This window comes from Adiantum capillus-veneris, chromosome 3, assembly GCF_014529385.1.
Source record: "Adiantum capillus-veneris isolate H3 chromosome 3, ASM1452938v2, whole genome shotgun sequence".
NCBI classification, from domain to species: Eukaryota; Viridiplantae; Streptophyta; class Polypodiopsida; order Polypodiales; family Pteridaceae; genus Adiantum; species Adiantum capillus-veneris.
Window position 1 is genome coordinate 146,347,165 of NC_140933.1, and position 14,344 is coordinate 146,361,508.

Genomic DNA, 14,344 nt, shown 5'->3' on the forward strand with positions numbered 1-14,344 from the left:
TTTGCTTTACTGCCGTTGAGGCATTGTCGCAGTCTATGCTTACAGGACAGTGACAGGACAATGAGAGACAGTACAGGTGTAGGACAAGTTTACCCGCAGCTTATAGTGTCAGAGAGACTGTTTTTTGAGCTGTTTTTTGGTATGTTTTTAGTACACCAGAGCCATTTGACAAAGGAGACTGTCGAAATTTATGCAGAATCTGAAGCTTTCTTGGTTCATTTGACAGGTTGATATTGGTTCAGAGGTCAGTTTACAGGGGAAACTCTGACGAATTTTTCCCAGGAAAGTAAACCACTGTGAAGCGTAGCTATGGCTGGATCACAGGACACTGCTCTTTACAATATCAAGAAGCTGGATGGAACCAATTTCCCATTGTGGAAGAAGCAGATTTGGCACGTGTTGGTACAAAAGAAGCAGATAAAACCTATAAAGCTCTAGGGGATAAAACCAGAAGATATGGACAAAGATGAATGGAGCGAAATGGATGAATTGGCACTTTCTACCATTATGCTGACTTTGGCAGAAAGCGTTTACTTCAATGTAGCAGACGAGATGTCGGCTTATCAAGCATGGTTAAAGCTGAGTGATCTTTATGAGAAGCAGAGTGCAGCTTCACAGGTATACTGGCTTAAGAAGCTTGTTGACTTGAAGATGAAAGAAGGGACACCTATGTCCAATCATCTGAATGAATTCAACACAATCTAGAGTCAGTTGTCAGCTCAAGGTGTCAAGTTTGATGAACCTGTTAGAGCTATGTTCCTGTTGATCACATTGCCGGAAAGTTGGGACACTTTTCGCATAGCTTTGAGTAATTCTGCACCTCCAGATGGTTTGAACATAGCAGGTGTAGAAGGAAGTCTGCTTACTGAAGAAACCAATAGAAAGACAATGAACAAAGGCAAAGGAACGGCCTTAGTTGTCAGGGGAAGGACCAAAGAAAAGTACAAAGGTGGAAAGAGGAATCAGTCTCGTAGCAAGTCCCACAGTGCTAAAGGCAAGAGTGACATAGAATGCTACCATTGTGGCAAGAAGGGTCACATGAAAAGAGACTGTAGAGAATGGAAAGCAGAAAAAGGCAAAGAGAAAGCTGAAGACCCTGGTGAGAAGAATAAGTCCTCAGTGAAGATTCAAGAAATAAATGTGACAAACACTATTGCAGAGGATGACAGTCTAGTGTCAGGAGACATCTACTTCTTGAAGAATACAATGGACTCAGCTCTTCTTACATCATCTGATGGAAATGCACTGAGTGACTGGATTATAGACTCAGGGGCATCACTTCATGTGTCTCCAAACAAGGAGTGGTTTACCTCTTATGTGACCACTAAAGATCATGTTCGGCTAGGCAATGGGCAGACATGTGAGATCTTAGGTGTTGGAGATGTTCAATTGAAGTTTCAGAATGGCTCTTCTTTCACTCTTAAGAATGTGAGACATGTTCCCGCAATTACAAAGAGCTTGATCAGCACAGGTTTACTTGATGCTGCTGGCTACGTCACCACTTTTGGACAGAACATGTGGAAGATATCCAAGGGTTCTATGACAGTAGCACATGGAGTAAAGTCTGGAGGACTTTACATGATTTATGTATCAAATGTCTCTAAAAATGTAATCAATGTAACCGAGCAGCCGAACGTTTCTTTGTGGCATAGCCGGTTAGGACATATGTCCAAGAAGGGAATGAAAATCTTGTCTCGTTCTGGTTATTTACCTGGCTTTTCATTTAATGATTTTGAATTCTGTGAACATTGTCTGTATGGTAAGCAAACACAGCAGCCACATAAACATAGAAGCAGTAGAAGAGATACACAGTTGGCACTTGTTCATAGTGATTTGAGTGGACCTATGCCTAACCTATCTCTAGGGGGAGCTTCTTACTTTATGACATTTATAAATGATTACTCAAGGAAAGTATGGGTTTACTTTCTCAAGCACAAGGATGAAGCGTTTAGTGTTTTCAAAACGTTTGTGACACTTGTGGAGAATCAGAGTGGCAAGAAGCTTAAATGCTTACGCACTGACAATGGTGGAGAGTATGTTTCAAAGGCCTTTTAGGACTTTTGTGAGTCAAAAAGTATAAAACGTGAACTTACTTCTCCTTACAATCCTCCTCAAAATGGTGTTGCTAAGAGAATGAATAGGACCATACAAGAGAAGGTTAGAAGTATGTTGTCTAATGCACAGCTGCCAAATGGGTTTTGGGCTGAAGCTGTATCAACAGCTGTTCATCTTGTAAATAGATCTCCTAGCAAGGTTTTGCAGAAGGATTCAGTGCGAGAGATGGTATGGTCATGCAAAATGCCCTCATACAAGCATCTCAGAGTCTTTGGCTGTGAGGCATATACTCACGTTCCAAAGGAATTTAGGAACAAACTTGAGCCAAAGAGTAGAAAGTGCATCTTTCTAGGCTATGGTAATTCTGGTGAGATGGGGTACAGACTTTGGGATCCCGAATCCAGAAAGGTTGTCCGCAGCAATGATGTTCACTTTAATGAATCCAAATATCATTCTAAACCAGAGAGGGTTGAGGAGATTAGAAGAGTTGTCTTCCAAGAAGATGGACTTGCACGTGCAAGACAAAATGTCAGGGCTCAAGAGGAGCAAGGACAGGATAGAGTGGAACCACAGGTTGTGGCTGAGCCTGAGCCACCTATTGTGCGTAGATCTGGACGTGTCATGCGACCTCCTGATAGGTTTGTTCCATCTATGAACTATGTCATGTTGACTGATTGCAATGAGCCTTCATGTTACAAGGAAGCAGTGCAAATGAAGGACTCCGAGAATTGGCAATTGGCCATGCAGTCAGAGATGACAGCTCTGCATAAAAACAAGACATGGAAGCTAGTTAAATTACCACATGGCAAAAAGGCTCTACCTTGTAAATGGGTTTACAGGTATAAGATCACAGCTCATGATAGTCAACCAAAGTACAAAGCAAGGCTTGTTGCCAAGGGCTTTAAGCAAGAACAAGGCATTGACTTTGATGAAGTCTTCTCTCCGGTGGTCAAGATGATTCCATTGAGATGCTTTCTTGCATTGGTTGCCATATTAGATTTGGTGTTGCACCAAATGGATGTCAAGACAACGTTCTTGTATGGTGATTTAGATGTGGAAATTTACATGCAGCAGCCAGAAGGGTTTGTTGAGAAAGGCAAGGAAGATTGGGTATGCCAATTGTTAAAGAGTCTTTATGGCTTAAAACAATCACCGAGGGCATGGTATCATAAATTCCACAAGTTTATGCTTTCTCAAGGCTACAAACGTAGTGAGTTCGATCACTGTCTATATACAAAGAAGGCTAAGGATGGTCGTTGGCTGATCCCTATTTTGTATGTGGATGACATGTTGATTGCTGGCAAGCACTTGGAAGAAATTTCAGCTTTGAAGTCAAAGATGGCAAAATCGTTTGACATGAAAGACATGGGTGAGGCAAGTCATATACTTGGTATGCGCATTGAGAGAGACAGATCATAGAAGTTGATTTGGTTATCTCAAACAAAGTATATTGACAAGGTTTTGCAACGTTTCAATATGGAGAAGGGAAAGGCACTGAGTGTTCCATTGCCACCATATGTAAAACTTAGCAAACAAGATTGTTCTGTGTCTAAGGAAGAACAGGTTGAAATGGATAAGATTCCATATGCGTCTGCAGTGGGTAGTTTGATGTATGCAATGATTGCTACTCGCCCAGACATTGCATTTGCAGTGGGAGTAGTAAGTCGATACATGTCAAACCCAGGCAAGACATTGGGAGGCAGTGAAAGGAATATTGAGATACCTGAAAGCTACAAAGAGTATGCGTACATGCTATGGGAGTCAGGAGCTAAGTGTAAAGGGTTTTACAGACTCAGATTATACAGGTGACTTAGACAACCAAAGGTCTACGTCAAGGTATGTCTTTACATTGGCTGGTGGAGCAGTATCATGGCGTTCTAGATTACAAGATTATGTTACTCAGTCTACTACAGAGGCTGAATATGTTGCAGCATCAGAGGCATGCAAAGAATCAATTTGGCTTAATCGACTAGTAACAGATTTGGGAATCAAAAAAGAGATGCCTGTGTTATATTGTGATAGTCAAAGTGCTATACAATTGGCTCGCAATCCAGTTTATCACTCAAAGACAAAGCATGTGGATGTGAAGTATCATTTCATCAGGGAAATGCTCGAGGATAAGCCACTTCAGCTTGTCAAAGTTCACACCACAGAAAATCCTGCTGATCTACTTACAAAAGGACTTCCCTCAGAGAGCTTTGCGCATTTTCGCAAGCAGTTAGGTGTAGGGTAGTACATCACTTCTCTACATCTTTTGTATAGTTTCTTGTATAATAGCTTCTCTCACACTTAAAGTACCACATTGGACTTTAAGTGGGAGGTTGTTGGGGTATAAAGCCCAATGTGGTCGCCCAGGTAGGTTGGCGGGCCGCCAGGTATGTACACATATTCTTTTGTAAAAACCTAATAAGAACTCACTATGCTCTACACATTACAATAGAGTGAGTTCACCATATCGTCGTCCTCTTCTTCTCGCACTCTCTCGCGTCGCACTTCCGCTCGTACTCCTTCAAGTTCAATTGGTCGATTCTCTTTTTTTAAAAATCTCTTAGCTCATGTGCCACTTTGAGGGTTGATCTCTCCTTTTCTAATTATATACTTGTTATCGGATCTGTTCTCTTCAACCTTTAGCATAGTTTTACTACTCACTCTCCTTTTTGAAACTTCTCAACCTGACGAATTTGTGCACAAGGAACCGTTCCCAATACACTTGTACACATACCTAAGGCACCTAGATTAAATCCTACTTAGTAGGGGCTACATGGTTTGCCAATCCCTAGATAAGGTGACAATATATTGAAGCATGTGATATGATCGTATGTTAGCCAAATATTACTCTACAAATCCTAGGTATTCTCATCTATTGGAATGGAGAAACATGGATAAATACATACTGTTCGAGGACGTTTAAGGCACCACACACGTTTTGATGTGAGTACATGCCAAGCATTAAAATATCCAGAAACTCTTTTTATTGATGAATGGCTTTAGGAGCTGGTAATGGGTATCGACTTTTCTCCAGTAAAACTGAACCGCATTCTCTTTTTGTTTGTTTATACAACTCTTAGCTAACATATGATAATACTCAAAATGCCGGAACTCTCTCTTTTTCTCTCCTCCTTGCTTACCCATTCGTTGCCTACCTGCATAGGAGAGTTCCCTGCTAGCTCACATCGATTCTCCATCTAGGAACATCCATCTATTGAATGCAACTTGCACTCCCTGTCTCCTTTTCCCAATACACCCTTCTTGTGCCTCTTTTCTTCTTGTATATTCCTCTTCTCGGCACTCCCCTTGGTGCTTTTCCTTGCTTGTCAGTAGCACTTCCAACATACCTCTTTTACCACACCCTAGTGGGTTTGTAGGTTGATATGTGCGCTCCTTTTGGGTGTTTCCCTACTCGGCAACCCTTCAAAATTGGTAGCTTGCATATCCAACTGGGTTCATCGTATACTAATTTACTTTGCATGCGTGGACGCACGCACGCGCGCGCGCACACACACACACACACACACACACACACACATGGAATTTATAGCAAGGATAAGCAAGTACAACACTTCTGACATCATCAACTATACGTATGGCTACCCGCACGATGTATGCTACAACAACCTATATATTCAAGATACATTGCCTACCAATTTAACAAGCGGGTAGGTGCTCATGCAACTACTTAGAAACTGACTGTGACATGTTTATGTGATATTGTTGCATGATAACTTGGTTGATTTGGTTGGTTTGCATAAATAAATAAATCGTAAATTTTCAAAAAAACTCCAAAAGTTTATGCTATCTCATGGAGAGACCCTCACAGGAGGATTAAGGTCAAACCATAAAAAAACATTTACTCCCTTTTTAGTGATCATGTCATCCGGTTCAACATTTGTGTTTGATGCCCAAAATCACCTTACCATAATGCTTTAGAGGTCCATTTACTCAAATTGAAACAATGAAATTAAAAAATGTGAATAAATCATTCTTCCATATTATTACTTATATTTACTTGGATATTCCACCATCAATCTACTTGTAATATTCAATCAGTAATGAGTAATTAATTTCAATACTTAGGAAACAAAATCAGTGCTCAATAAGCATTTGACACATAAGCAACAATAGAATACATAAAAGTTACTTTTCAAATGTATCAAATCAGCATGTCACAACTATTTTCATATGACTACCAATTATTTATTTATTCAAACCAACCAAATCAACCAAGTTATTGTGCAACAATATTAGAAAAACATGTCATAGTCAGTTTCTAAGTAGGTGCATGAGCACCTACTTGCTTGTTAATTTGGTAGCCAATGTATCTTGGATATACAGGTGGTTGTAGCGTACATCGTGCGGTACCCCATATGTATGGTTGATGGTGTTATAAGTGTTGTACTTGCTCATCTTTGCTATAAATTCACTATGTCTGTGTGAGCGTCCACACATGTTGAGTAAATTAGTATGCGATAAACCGAGCTGGACATGCAAGCTACCAATTTTGAAGGGCTGTCGAGTAGGGAAACACCCAAAGGGAGCGCACATATCAAACTACGAACCCACTAGGGTGTGCTAAAAGAGGTATGTTGGAAGCGCTATTGACAAGCAAGGAAAAGCACCAAGGGAGTGACGAGAAGAGGGATATACAAGAAGAAAAGAAGAAAAGACGCACAAGATGGGTGTAGTGGAAAAAGGAGACGGGGAGTGCAAGTTGCATTCAATAGATGGATGTTCCTAGATGGAGAATCGATGTGAGCTAGCAGGGAACTCTCCTTTGCAGGTAAGCAATGAATGGGTAAGTGAGGAGGAGAGAAAGAGAGAGACATATATGACATTTTAACTACTATCATATGTTAGGTAAGAGTTGTATAAACAAAAAAAAACTCGATTCATTAATTATTGGAGAAAAGTCGATATTCATTACCAACTCATGTTAGGTTGTACTAAAGCCATTCCTCGATAAAAACAGTTACATAGTTTAATGCTTGGCATGTATTCACATCAAAACGTGTGTGGTGCCTTTAACTTCCCCGAATAGTATGTCTTCATCCATGTTCCTCCATTCCGGTAGATGAGCATACCTAGGATTTGTAGAGTAACGTTTGGCTAACATAGGTTCGTATCATGTGCTTCAATATATTGTCACCTTATCTAGGGATCGGCTAACCATGTAGCCCCTACTAGGTAGGATATAATATAGGTGCCTTAGGTATGTGCGTGTATTGGATATGGCTCCTTATGCACAGATTCACCAGGTTGAGAAGTTCCAAAAAAGGAGAGTGAGTAGTAAAACTATGCTAGAGGTTGAAGAGAACAGGCCCGACAACAAGTATATAATTAGAAAAGGAGAGATCAACCCTCCGAGTGGCACTTGACGTGAGAGAGAAAAAAGAAAAGAGGATCGGCCAATTGAATTGCATGGGTGAGAGAATTCATGAGTGATGAGAGTTATTTAGAAAGATGTCATTCTTGGTAGGGCGTTGCTTGATACGTATGCCAAATGTGGTGCCTTTGCAAAAGTAGACAAATTTCTCGATAAGCTTTTGTGTAAAATGTCATCTCTTGGAGAACGTTAATTGCAAGATTTTCCGAACATGGATGTGGCAAGGAAGCTCGGTGTTGTTTCAACCAGATGCAAAGTGAGGGTTTCTCTTCATAGAAAGTATCTTAGAGTGCTCTTATAGGTGGATATGCCCAACAAGGGCATGCCGAAGAAGCCCTGAACTATTTTTATTGGATGCAATTCCTAGACACCTTTCCAATTGTAATCACTTTTCTTAGTGTGCTCAATGCATGTAATCACTCAGATAAGAACCAAGGATAAGAACCGAGTGCTTTTTGATAGTATGAGGAAAGAATATGGAATTATCTCAGACAGACACCATGGTTGCATGCTTGACCAACAAGGCATTTTGACAACACTATGAAAGTAATCATGACGATACCGTCATCTTACCATCCTCCATGTTCAGCTTCTTGAAAGCCTGTGGCATCACACAAGACCTTCACATAGATGAGAATGCATGATGATCAAGGGCTGTTGGAGATACATGTGGTGCTTGGCAATGCTTTAGTCAATACGTATGCCCAAATGTGGTGCCCTCACAAAAGCACAAGAAGTTCTTGATGAGTTTTTAGTTTAATGTTGTCATCTGGAACGCATTAATTGTAGCATAGGCCCAACACGCGGTCCTCAGCTGCTCTCGAAGTCTCACGCCTTTCGGCGTCCTTGTCGTAAGAAAATGCAAGATGAAAACAGGACTAGTTCCAGATTGTGTGGGTATCGATCCCAGCACGATGGACGAGAGTTCAGAACTTTGCCTAGCTTGAGGCAAAGTGAAAGACCAAGAAGCCGTGATCTTCTTTGATGGAGGAGCCAAGACCAACTTCATTTCACCGGAATTGGCGACGCGGCTCGAGATCACTCCCGATCGGATGGGACCACTTGCACAGGCAGTTCTAGCGGCACCCGACACCTAGCCATTACACTTGTCATTGGCAAATTTTGGTTGCATTGTCAGGGGTATTTGAAACATGAGGACTTTTGCATAATGCCTTTGGAAGGTTGTGATGTCCTCTTGGGAATTCCCTGGTACCACAAGAACAACGCCGTGGTCGACCAGCGGACGAGGAAAGCGAATTTGACCACAGAGAAAGGCAGAACCATTGTACTTGATGTAAAACTTAAGGGCGAGTCTGTCCCTATTGTATCGGCTTCGGCCATTTCTAAATTAATGAAATCCAATATGTTTGTTTACTCGATCTTTATGAAAGAGTTGATTGATGAGGATATGACAAATATGTCTGAACTTGATAAAGAACGCAAGATTTTCTCCACGCTCATGCCAATTGCTTCTCAGAGAGCCTGCTACGCGAGTTACCACCCGCCAATCCTGAAGATCATACCATTGATCTGATACTTGGAAGCACACCACCGAACCAGCCACCTTACTGTGTGAGCCGAGCCCAGAACGAAAACCACCCGCTCGTCCTGAAGATGATACCATTGATCTGATACTTGGAAGCACACCATCGAACCGGCCACCTTACCGTGTGAGCCGAGCCCAGAACGAAAAGATTATGAACCAAGTGAAAGACCTCTTGAAAAAGGGTCTTGTCCAGCCTAGTACTTCACTGTATTCCTCTCCAATGTTGTTTGTATTGAAGAAAGACGGATCTTAAAGAATGTGCATCGATTATAGAGCTCTCAACAAAATCACCATCAAGAACAGTTTTGTGATTCCTAGGATCGATGATATACTCAACAGATTACAGGGATCCCTCGTGCTTTAGCAGGATCAAATCGAAGAATGGATATCATCAGATCCGAATCCCATCGAGAGACGTCTACAAGACAACCTTTTGGATGACTTTTGGGTTACTTGAGTGTTTGGTGATGCCGTTTGGATGCTCCTGGGACATTTAACCGGATAATGGATAGGATTTTTCAAGAGTATAGACTATTTGTTGGCACTTTCTTTGAGGACATCGTTGTTTTCTCCAAGGATGAGGCATAGCATAGAGCACATTTGCTTCAGGATAGACTTTTTGGGACACATTGTGTTAGCAGCAAGAGTGCAAATGGATCCGGCCAAGATAGAGACTATCCGTGATTGGCCCGATTTGAAGAATGTCCATGGATTTCGAAGCTTCTTGGGATTGTGTTCGTACTACATGCGGTTCATTAGAAAGTTTGCAGAGGTTGCTTCCCCTTTGCATATCTTGACACTGAAAGGAGTCTCTTTCTCGTGGGGACCCACAGAGGTGACTGCCTTTCAGACTTTGAAAGAGAAATTGACTACGAGACTAGTTTTGACTTTGCCGCACTTGCAAAAGTCATTTGAAGTATATTGTGATGCTTGTGGTTGTAGTTTGGGTGCGGTCTTAATGCAAGAAAGCCATGTCATTGCCTACCAGAGCCGATTGTTCTCAAGGCCTTGTTCTCACGACCGGAATTGCCAGCACAAATTTATGAGAAAGAGCTTTTGACGGTTATCCATGCTTTTACTCTGTGGCGGAATTACCTACTCGGAGCGGATTTTACTGTCTTTATAGACTATCAGCGTTTACGCTGCTTCTTTGCTATCGGAAAAGCAGACGCGGTGGGCAAACATCTTGTCACAGTTTCACTTCCAGATTGCGATGTGCAGGGACATAAGAATTTGGTGGCAGATGCTTTGTCTCGGAAGCCGTTGGTTTTGGCTATTTTCGCGATACACCATAGGAGCTTCGAGGATATGGTCGATCAATATGCCACGGATACAGATTTTGTAGACATTCTCACACGAATACGGGATGGGGAGACAATAGCGGGATATTCCATTCGGGATGGCTACTTGATGAGGAAAACGATGTTGTGCTTTACACAACCGTTGAGGGAAAAGGTTATGACCGAATTCCACTATCCACCTTTTATGAGTCATCGCGGCATTGCTACCACCTTGAAAGGGGTAGAGAGATACTTCTTTTGGCCGAGACTCAAGAAGGATGTGGACAAGCTTGTGCGCAGTTGCTTTGTATGCCGGAAGGTCAAGTTTGACAGGCATAAAGCACAGGGATTGTTACAACCTTTGCCCAAACCCACCCATCCCTGGGAAAGTATTGCAAAGGATTTCATTTTTGATCTCCCGAGAATACAGAGTGGTCACGATGGTATCTGGACTGTTATCAACAGATTTTGCAAGCAGGCTCATTTCATTCCAGTGAAGAAAACAGTCAAGCCAGACCACTTAGTGAGACTGTTTGTGGCCTAGATTTTGAGATTACATGGCATTCCCCAGACAATTGTCTCCGACAGGGACCAAAGATTCGCTGTTGCAGTTCTCTTCATCTTTCCACCTGCATACTGACGGGCAATCTGAGATTGCAAATTCAGTGGTTTTAGATTTATTGAAGTCTTACATCTCAGATCAGAAGACTCAATGGGAAAAGTATCTACCTTTGGTGGAATTTGCCTACAACAACACGATACACTCTTCAACGGGGAAGGCAGCATTTGAGATTATTGAAGGTGTTGTGAAGGTTCCACCCTTCCTAAGCACGAAAGATAAGATTTTTGAAGCCGATAGAGTATACGACACGGCTTTTGCCAAGGTCCGCAAGGCTTTGCAAAAATCTCAGGAAAGACAGAAAAAGGAAGCAGATCGCCATCGTCGCCATTTAAAATTGCAGGAGGATGATTGGGTGCTCTTACGTTTTGAGAAGGCACGCCTGAGAAAGAAAAAGGGAAAGGAGAGGCTTTTTCCAAATCTTAGTATGAGATACTACGGACCTTTCCAGATCTCCGAAAAGATCAATGATGTCTCCTTCTGACTGAAACTGTCTGACACTTGGAGGATTCACAATGCATTTCATGTGAGTCTCTTGAAACCTTTTAAAGGTGATGTGCCCAGAGATGGGGAACCCGATGAGCAACCCGAAGTGGAAGAAAACGAGAAGTTCCTTGTTCTTGCAAAAAGAATAAGGGTAAAGTAAGAAGGCGGTTTTTGGTTAAATTCAAGAACTATCCTGCATTGGATGGAGGAGGAGGACCTAGTAGATACTCCTCAGATTGTGAAACTTTACCTTGAAGCTTTTGGTTTAGCATAGTCTACTCCAAATGGAACCCCGAATTCAGCTTGGTCGGAGATCTGGTGCAATGGGTTTGCACAAGAGGGGAGTTACTCCGCTCCTTTGTCAACAGATGCCTCGATACTAGAGTCATTGATGTCTCTTTGAGCTTCAGGGATATTGAGAGCTGACAGTATTCTGTTGTATGACTTTATGAAATGGAATTCCCGAATATGAAAATGATTTGTTCTTGACTTGTTTTTAAGTGCAGGAACTGATAGACGAAATGACTGCAGCATTTTGGTCTAAATGATCTCAATAGACATGGTTGCAATAGGGATTAGTCAATCGGGCATCTATGAGGTCTTGAGTCGATCTAGATGCGATTGCTAATTGCATTTCCGATAAATCATGGTTTGAGATCCAAATGAATGTTGAATGTGATCTACACTCGTCTATCCTTTCAACTTTCCTCACGTCCAAAGAGGAGAATCAATGGCCTCACGCCATCTCCAATGAATCTAATCAATCCGGTGATCCTTCAGGTGTCTCAAATCTCTGGTGTACTTGATCCACCGTTTCACACCCTTGTCAACCTACAGTTAACGCTTGGACTTCGCTTGAACGATGTCATGCTTGACTAGTTTTGGTTGATATTTATACCAAATGTGGTACTATCACAAAAGCACAAAACGTTCTTGATGGGCATCCTCTCCGGAATGTTATCACTTGCAACAACGTGTTGATTGTAGGATGTGCCCAACATGGCTTTCACAAGAAATTTCCTGGCTGTTTTAGCGAGACGCGAAAGGAGGTCGTTCTCCAAATGCATTCACTTATGCTTGCACCTTGAAGGCATGTGGCCTTAGGAAATACTTTCACATAGTTATGAGAATTCAAGATGAGATTGCTACTTAAGGGTTGTTGAAGTAAGATGTCGTGCTTGGCAGTGCATTGATCAATATATATGCCAAATGTGGTGTCCTTATAATAGCATGAAAAATTCTTCAAGGACATCCTCTCTGAGATGTCTCTTGGAGCGCGTTGATTGCAGGAGATGCCTAACATGGTAATGCAAGGAAGCTCTGGGTTGTTTTAACTTTTCTCAGTGTGCTCAAGGCATGGATAGCTCCTCACAGGCTTTTCAAGAGAAACATCTTGTGCTTGGTAATTATTTGGTTGATATGTATGCCAAATGTGGTGCCCATACAAAAGCACAAAAGTTCTTGATGACTTATCTATGTGAAATATCATCTCTTGGAGTCCATTAATTTTAGGATATGTGCAACATGGATGTGGCAAGGAAGCTCTTAGCTTCTTTTACCAGATGCGAGTGAGGGACTCTCGCCATACAAAGTCTCTTGGAGTGCAACACGAAGCTCTAGGCTATTTTAAACGAATGTGAAGCGAGGGTTTCTCACCAAACAAAGTCTATTGATCTTGGAAAAACTCTAACCCTTCTTCTGGTTTTTTGTGAGATACATCCTAAAACACCATCATAAATACTCTAAGCACACTTTCATATAAAGAAAACTAACGTCTTTTGATCAATCTCTCTCTCTCTCTCTCTCTCATAACTCTTCATTTTGATGTCTCTCTTGGTTGCTCCCTTTTCCTCTTCCAGTAGACATAATTAATAACATCAATTAATTAAAATTGTCTTATTTTTTTTTCATTTTAAAAGTGTTAAAATGGCACAAACATTTACCACTACTTTGCAATTCCATGCGAACACTGCTAACGAAGCACTCTATTATGTGCCTACGATTTAAACAAAAACAAAATAAAATAGAATCTGTGAAGATGCAGTTTTCCCTCCAGACATCTCTCTCTCTCTCTCTCTCTCTCTCTCTCTCTCTCCGCGGCTGCTCTCGCTCATGCTTCTCTCTCACGAGCACGCCTTGCAAGGGCAAATACCTCTCTCCATGAGTGCATGCGTCTCTCTCTCTCTCTCTCTCTCTCTCTCTAAGTGGTTGCTCTCACTCATGCTTCTCTCTCACGTGCACGCCTTTCAAGGGCAAATACCTGTGTGTGTGTGTGTGTGTGCGCGCGCAATGGCAAAGGCCTCTATCGTTGAAGCCTGCTACACAAAGTTGTAGTGGAACCTTTGAAGGCCAAGGTTTCACGCAGACACGTCACGAGTGGTTTTTGTAGTAGGTCTTAGTAGGAGAGAGGACACGGTGCAGAGGGAAGGAGACATTCACGTAGGGAGGCAAGGTGCAGAGGGAAGGAGACATGCGTGTAGTGAGGCAAGGGGGGAGGGTATTGAAGGAAACTTATAGGTAATGATCTTGGAAAAATCGAACTCTCTCGGAGATCCTAAGCTGGAGATGGAAGGCAAGTTAAGAAAAAAACCCCGCGTATGGGCAGGATATCTACTGCCTCAGAAGGCCATGTCTCTCTCTCTCTCTCTCTCTCTCTCTCTCTCTCTCTCTCTCTTTGTGCGCATGCAATTGCTCCATAGCAAATGACATTGTCGACGTACTGCTTGCGACAGATGAGATCATTATGATAGACACATCTTAAGGTTTAAGCAGAGGAATCTCGAAGACAAATAGTAAAATATGAAACATATGTGCCAATGGTTAAGAGAAATTCCAATTAGTAGGAATCTTGAGACCATTCCAGTAAAGAAGATACTGGAATGGGGTTGCCCATTATTTCAAGGAATGGCCACTGCAGGGCCATTCCCGGCCTTCACAGTTGGGGGGGAGGGGGGCCATCTGATGCGAAAATCTGCAGG